Source organism: Vicugna pacos, chromosome 11, assembly GCF_048564905.1.
Source record: "Vicugna pacos chromosome 11, VicPac4, whole genome shotgun sequence".
Classification (NCBI taxonomy): domain Eukaryota; kingdom Metazoa; phylum Chordata; class Mammalia; order Artiodactyla; family Camelidae; genus Vicugna; species Vicugna pacos.
Genome location: NC_132997.1, coordinates 10,453,684 through 10,461,397, shown reverse-complemented (window position 1 = coordinate 10,461,397; position 7,714 = coordinate 10,453,684). Strand labels below are relative to the sequence as shown.

The window sequence follows — 7,714 nt, the reverse complement described above, 5'->3', positions numbered from 1 at the left end:
TTCATTTATTTATTGGTGTTGTGAAATGATACAAATCAAGGCCTCTTTTCTTATACGCTTATACCAGTCTTTTACTTTTCCCCTTTTTACTGTTATTATGAAGGAAGGACCAGACTTCTCTTCTGTGTCCACCATTCCAGGCAGTGCTCCTTCACCTTGGCTGCACATTAGGATAATCAGAGGAGCTTTAAAACTTCCCTATGCCGAATTCACCCCAGGCCACTAAGTACCATCAGAGTTTGCAGTGACGGAATCCAGGCACCAATATTGTTTAAGGTCCCCTGGTGATTCAAACATGCAGCCAAAGCTGAAAAGTCCAGAATTTAACAGACTGATGTGCATCTAAACAGCGCCCGCTTTTCCTGGGTAATCTCATCTATCTCCACGTGGGGACACGGCGCCTCCTATTCCGGCCAGACTTGTTCTTGCTGCTCAAACGTGTCCCATTTGTACTCAAGTTCTTCCTGGCGCCGCTTCCAGAACTCAAGAATTAAGGTGACTAACAGAGAGAGAGAACAGCAGAAAGTGGATCTTCAGTGATGACTGATGCTTCAGAAATCTGTACTTAATATTTATTACCCTTAACACTTTGATAAATGGTTAATAAAATCACATTTTATTTATAGACGATACTAAAGAGAAACATGAGTTAATGCTTTTTTTTAAGAAAAAAGAAAATGTAGATAACTTATTGAACTTTTGGAAACAGACTAGCTCTCTAGCTCAGGGGAAAGGTATTAATGTGATGGTCAGAGGCAGGTGACTGTGTCTGATGCTAAAGTATCTGCTACCAGCGCATTATGCCCTCTAAAAACACAAATATCGGGGGGAAGTGTGGGTATAGCTCAGTGATAGAGCACGTGCTTATCATGTACAAGGTCCTGGGTTCAAGCCCCAGTACCTCCATTAAAAAAGAAAGTAAAGAAAACAGAAGAAACTGTCACAATTTAAAAGAAGTTCACGGTCCACCCTCCAAGCCTTCTACTCACATCCCACTCTCTTCTGTCCAAAGGAACTGAGGGTGGGAGGGGGTGAGAATGTAAACCCTCCATTTATATTTTCCACCACCCCAGTCACACAAAATTAAAATAATATTCTTAAATATGGAAAATTGCCATTTTCCTCAATCTTCGATAAAGTAATTTTTAGAAAGCTTCATTCTGTTTTAAGACTCGTAACTTCAAATAGTAGACAAAAACAGCATGAAATGTTAATTGGAAATGTGGCTTCAGGGTAAATCCCCTAAGGCCTTCTTCCAACCAGACAGTTACCCCTAGGCCCCAACTCTAGAGAAATTCCAGAATAACCACTGTTCTCTCTACCATTATACCTGAGTCTCTACCGTGCTCTGAGAATAAAGAGAATAAAGACACAGTCCCTGCTTCCGGGAGCTCCTAGGTGCACAGGACTCATCGTGAAATGATGGCTGAGGAGGTGTGTTAAGAGGGCTTGGAAAACAGTCAGCAGATGGTGCTCGGGGCAGAGAGCCGGAATTGTAGCCAAGGCTCTCCCAGAGGAGGGAAACACTGTGGTGAGTTCTGAGATGCCCTAGAAGTGATCAGGTGAAGGTATAATGTTAAGGCCATTTCTCCCTGGAGAGCTGCACATACAAAGGAGGGAGGCCAAAGAGAGTCAGGTCCCTTCCAGGAACTGCAAATAGTCTAGAAGTGAGCACAGGGTGTGGGAGGCAGGTGAGGCAACCAGGTGGAGAGATCACAGGTTCACATCACAAAGGACTCTGTGTGCCTCCAAGGTACAGGAGACATGCAAAGTGATCTAGAAAGAGACAAGATAGTGTCAGGGAGGACTATTGGCAGGTTCATGTGAAGGCCTGCTGAGGCTCCGCCAAGAGGAGAGAGAAGAAAATATTTCAGCAGGTGGACGGATAGGCCACAGGTTTGATGGAAGGACAGGAAGAGGTCAAAGTTGCCAGCCAGCTTTCTGGCTTTGGCAGTGTCCTAAATTAGAGTGCCATTCCCTGAAATAAGAAGGGCAGGAAGAGGACCAAGTCGTGAGAGGAGACAACTGATTCAGTTCTGGCTGGGTGCCTGTGGGCTCCAGGAGAGATGTCCAGTAGGCAAATAAAAGTCTAGAAATAGGGGGAAAGTTCTAGGCTGAGCCAAGTAGTTTTCCTGTTTCAAGAGGCTAATGAGTGTGAGTGGACAAGCTCACGAGAAGAGGTGTAGAGGCGTAGCTCTCACCCTTCTGCACATGGGAAGCATCTGGGAGCCTTTAAAACTTAGTGTGTCCTAGCCTGGAGTGGGGCCTTTGTACTCTTTATTGTTTTTTAAATACTTCTTTCCATTTTGTGGGGGGTAGTTAGCTTTATTTATTTTAATGTAGGTACTGGGAATCGAACCCAGGACCTCTTGCATGCTAAGCACGTGCTCTACCACTGAGCCGTACCCGCCCCACGTTTTTTTGTTTTTAGACATTAGCTCTACTGAGCAGTCAGGGTTGAGAATCAACCTGTAGAGAGCAGAGAGCCTTGGGGTAGAAATCAAGGAGAAGCTGCCCAGAGCCCTGCAGACCCCACCAGGGGCAGCCGGAGACGCAGGGAGCCTCGGACGGGCTGCAGGAACGTGAACTCAACACTCCACAGTGACGAAGACGAAAACATATTTCAAGAACCCACTTCCCAGCAGTGTTTGTTCTGACTTTACTAGTTTTCCAGTAATACTGAGTGAGAATAGAAATAATCTGGACACAGGGATCATATTCAAATGGTGGTCCTGACCATTCTTAGCTGCGTGATTACTGATTAAAAGGTTACTCGTCTGCCACGTGTAAAATGGGGGACCTAGAACTGTGCTCGTGGGCTGCTGTGAGCGTAATGAAATGACATCTCTAAAGGCCCTCCTGACTCTCAGAAGTAATTGCTACTATTGTCCCCATTTGGGACACCAAGAAACAGAGGCACAGAAAGCTTCAAACATTTGCCCAAGATGAGGGTTGGGGTCAGGAATCAAGCCAATTACTTCGTGGACACAGAGCCCAGGATCTTCTTACGAACAACACGGCACTGCCCAGATTCCCTACAAATCCCGCCTCCCTTTGGCTCAGTTCCATGGCGCCTGTGCTGCACAGATGTCATCACTGTCTGTCTGCCCGACCGGTGTCTGATCCTGGCACTCCTCACTGCGTCCCACACAGTGCTTCCTTGGGCACACCAACCCTCACGAGGCCATTGCTGTGGCTACTCGGATGTTTACATGGAAACGCAGGTGGCAGCCCAGCTTTTTGCTATATATGCCACTGTCAGTGGAGGCAAAGAGCTCACAGTTGATGCGGGAGGCCACTTCTGGTCTCCTCCATGGCTGGAGAGCTGGATGAAATCCAGTTTCCCTCTGCAACTTAGACATCCAGCATGAGAGATATGTAAGGCCATCTGGCCTCTCATGATAGAAATGATGCCCCCGCTGTCATACTTAACATTGTAATCTCCTGGATCCACCAGGGAGCAGAGGCCATGGCCTGTTGTCCACCAAGTTTTGTTTCCTTGCACGACAGCTACAATGGGGTAAGTTAACACTGGACCAGAAAATCTGCAAAGCTCTTGAGTACTATTTCCTGACAATTGCAGGTCATCCAAATACCCCAGATCCTCCAAGTAAACAACTAGAAAGAGGAACTGAGCTGGCTCGTCTGTCAGACCCCTGATGGCAGGACTGATTTGGCCTCTCCTGCTCTCGGGATGATCCGTTCACCTTCTGTGTGCCCTTCCCCGAGTGAAAGAGACTGTTCTTTGTTTATGGGCTAGGGAGTATTTGTGGCTGTCTGACCAGAACCTTCAAAAGTAGAGCTCTTGGTGAGAATGGAAGCATGGCACCCACGTCTCATGAGCTCAGCTTCATCAAGCCAAGAATGTGGCCAAGGCCAGGGGTCCATGCTTTTGAGTGTTGGGTCTGTAGAGCAATGCCTCTACCATTGAAATGCTGCCCCACCACTTGTGCCCTTGTCCCCATACAGGGGGAGGTGATGCATCCATGGGATGAAAGCCTTGAGGGTACTAGGTGACTGTGGACCAAGCTGGGACTGGCCGTTCCTGTCCCCCATGTGACACATGATAGACTCACATGAAGAAAATCCCCAAAGAGACCCCTGCTTGAGTGAGTGGGTCACATATAAGCCAACTGTCCTCAGGCTGCCTAAGAAGCAACACAGTATACACAGTGAGCCACCCACTGACTGAGGTCCCCAAGGCTCACAGCTCCCTAATGTGACACCAGGCAACCCCAGCAAACAGAAGACCCTTACTTTATAATTGACTTGAGAATTCTACTGCCAACACTGCCTTCCACTTTCCACTTATGAAGTTATTTCCACTCTGTCCCCTGCTCTGCAATTGTGCAATCAGTCCAGAACTCCTTCATGAGACAGGAGGGAAGGGGGCCGGGCATAGCCTTTAAAAGAGTGACACAGCCATTAGCAACAAGACAGTGGAAAAGTCAACTCCCAGTAGATCTTAAGCTTCAATACACACTCACTGAAATACAGCAGGATGCTAAATGGCACTCCCAGAGTTGCCAGGACAGGTTCAAGCCTGACCATAAAAGGTCAAAGGGTGAGTGTTGGCCCAATTTCTGGGAATCCCAACACCTTCCCCAAAGCGGTTGGAATATTCCTCCCACTTATCAGCATATGAAGATACTGAAGGCATAAAAACTAACAACACTACACCTCGTGGCTGCTCTCTCTGCTGAGGGAGACAGCCCACACTCTGTCTGTGGAGTGTGTATCTACTTTTACTTTAAACTGGAGCACCCAACCCCCATGCCTCATGGCCTTTCTCTTGCCTTCAGAAACAGCCCACTGTGTCTATGAAGTATATATCTCTCTGAATAAATCTACCTTTACTGAACTGTGGCTCTCTCTTGAATTCCTTCCTGTGCAAACAAAGGACCCACACTTCGCGATGTGCATCGCAGGGACCCAAATAAGAACTGGGATACGGCCATCCACTCCCCCACCTTTTCCTGTATCATACATTCCTTCCCAAAAGATCTCACCTTGTGCACTCCAAAGTAGACAGCACTCATGTGTCCTGACCTGGATCTGCTTCTGCGTGTTTCATTTCTTATGTCCACTAGAACGTCACCTTCATGAGGACAGGGATTTGGTTCTATTCACAAAGGAAGCACCAGCACATCACAGGTGCTGGAGAAGTATAAGCTGAATAAATGAGCTGTGGGAAGTCCTGGGAATTCCACCTGGAACTCCTAGCCACTTGGGTCCCAGCTGACTCAAGTTGCTCCCTGCTACTCATGGCTGACCTCTTGCCACCACTCTCTGCTCTGCCATCACCTGAGCCGGGATGAGCTGAGATGAGCACACACCCCGGAAAGCATGGCAATTGGTTTATCTCATTGTGACACACTCGCCCTTTGACTGCCAGGGGTTACTTAGGATGGACAAACTGAAGGCAGCACCATTTGCACCGCCCTAAACCCCAACTCACTTGAAGCACCAGGACTTCACACAGGGGAAACGCTGGCCCTTTCCAACCTAAGGAAAGGGACTATGGGTGAGAAGAGTGTCTCTGTCAACTAACAGTCTCTTTACAAGCCCACTCTTTGAAAAGATCTTTAAAGATACTTTTGGTATCTTCCTTGTGTTTCTGTAATCCCTCTAGATTTTGTCATTTTAATCTATGCATCAGAAATACAGATGCGCTTGAAATCTCTATTGATTTTCAATAAAGAATATCCTCAAATTCCTTCTGTGTTAAGAAAATTACTGCAATTTATACATAAAAAAACCCAGCAGTTTCCTTTCATGAGTTTCTATCTTCAAACACCTAATTTCACAAGAATCACTGAAGCAGGACATGAAAATCATACTGTGCTTCATCACCGACAGGTAGGCAGGGATGAAATGAATGAGTACAGATCTCATGAGACGGGAAGGCTGGGGCTGTCCTATTCCTGCTACTAATGGCAGGGTCCATATCTGTGAGGGTGAGGAAGGACCAAGAATGAGAAACCAGCATTTTCTAACCCATTTCTCTTTTTCAGAGTCCCAGACAAAGCACTGTGATGTTATCAACAAAACAAGAACATCTGCACCCTTCTAAAAGCACGCTACAACTTTACTACTACACACGGCACTCGGTCAGTGAGCTCAAGGCTGATGACAGCCAGGAAATTTGCAGGGACATTATTCTGTGCTCATCCCTTTTTGTCTTTGAAACCTCAGGAAATTTGCCTCTTCTCCCTGAGTGTCATTTTCCTCATCCTTTAAATGGGAGTGTAACAGTCATTCATTTGCTCAGCGTCTATTCGACAACAGGAGACGGCTTATGAAAACAACAACAAAAAAAAGCAAAACAGCAATTTTTATCTGTGCTGTCTTCCTCCTCCTCCCTGAACATGAACTTACAGGGTAAAATGGTATCTTTCACTAAATCCCGAACTTAAGGAGTAGTTCTGATAAGGAAGACACAGGACTGCCATGTAACTGAGAAATGACCTGGTGAAAAAGAATGAGTTGTCAGCAAATCCTCAAAATCCGTAAGGGTGCAAACACTGGGAGCTACAGGCATGGGTGTGAGTTCCTTAGTTCCCCATTTCACAAAGCCGAGAACTTTGCAGGGTCCATGAAAGACACAGCCCAGTACAAGCACACCATGTTTTGGAGTACACCGGGGCCACATCGCTGCTGACATGTACTTCTTTGTGTCCCAGAGCAAGAGCACTGGGCGGGGGTGACTGTGTTTGAGGCTGGACAAGAACTTCCTGTTCTGTCTCTTTTGCTCTCTCTCTTCCTGCAATAAAATAACTGGTAGGACTCTGGTCGGTAGCACTGCACCCATATTCTCTGGCAAACCACACACTAGGCAGCTCTAGCTGATCTGAGAGAGGACTCTTCAATGAACATATATACACCAAAGTCAGGCAGAAGGCTGCCTGTGACCTTGGGAATCCAAACCAGCTTCTCCTGTTAATCAGGATATTACACATCTAAAGAGAGTGTGCAACAGATGAGACGATGCCTTAGACAGTGTTGGTGGTTATGTCCAGCAGTGTTTAAGGACAAGCCATGCTCTGGTAGATGGGAGCATTTTGGTTGCTTTAAGTATGCTACTGAAGGGCTGGGACATTTATTTGGGCCTTGAAACTCCAGACCTCTTTACCCCCAAAGGCAGACAACTTTGGTGAGCCAGCTCAGCCTTTATTCCAACTTCCTATCCAAAAGCCGATGAGGTTGAAAATATATTTCTCAGACTCTTCTGCAGCAAGGGTTCCAGATGTGGCTTTAAAAATGCCCATCAGAGATTGATATTTGCAAATATTAACTACTATTTATAAAAATAGCTAACAAAACTAAATTTCTTCTGTATAGCACAGGGAACTTTATTTAATATCTTGTAATAACCTATAACGAAAGAGAATATGAAAAGGAGTTAATACATATATATATGTGTATATGAATGACTGGAACAATTTGCTGTACATTAGAAATTGACATATTGTAACTGACAATACTTAAATTAAAAAAAAAAAATATATATATATATATATAATGCCCAACAGCAACATCTGAGTGTCACTGAAAGCAGAAACCCAGATGAATGGAGGCAGAGGGTTTGGAGGATCTACGTTATTTTGCTGGGTTGGATGCAGCCAGCATGGCAGAGATCTAGAAGGAATGCTCACAACAGCCACTCACTGATCTGCAAGTGAGCTAGGGTAACAGCTTCCTGAAATCCTTCCCT

At 45.9% G+C, this 7,714-nt stretch overlaps 1 long non-coding RNA gene and 1 other non-coding gene across 2 annotated transcripts in view; one reads left to right on the top strand and one right to left on the bottom strand.

The window, feature by feature from the left end:
• Positions 1 to 254: 254 nt before the first annotated feature.
• Positions 255 to 7,714, bottom strand: part of LOC140699632 (uncharacterized) — a 48,574-nt gene continuing 41,114 nt past the window's right edge. Inside the window, exon 4 of the long non-coding RNA XR_012077869.1 lies at positions 255 to 499. This is a non-coding gene — a long non-coding RNA (uncharacterized lncRNA). The remainder of the gene's footprint in view (positions 500 to 7,714) is intronic.
• TRNAD-AUC (transfer RNA aspartic acid (anticodon AUC)) lies at positions 835 to 906 on the top strand. The gene has a single exon. It is a non-coding gene; the product is annotated as a tRNA-Asp (tRNA).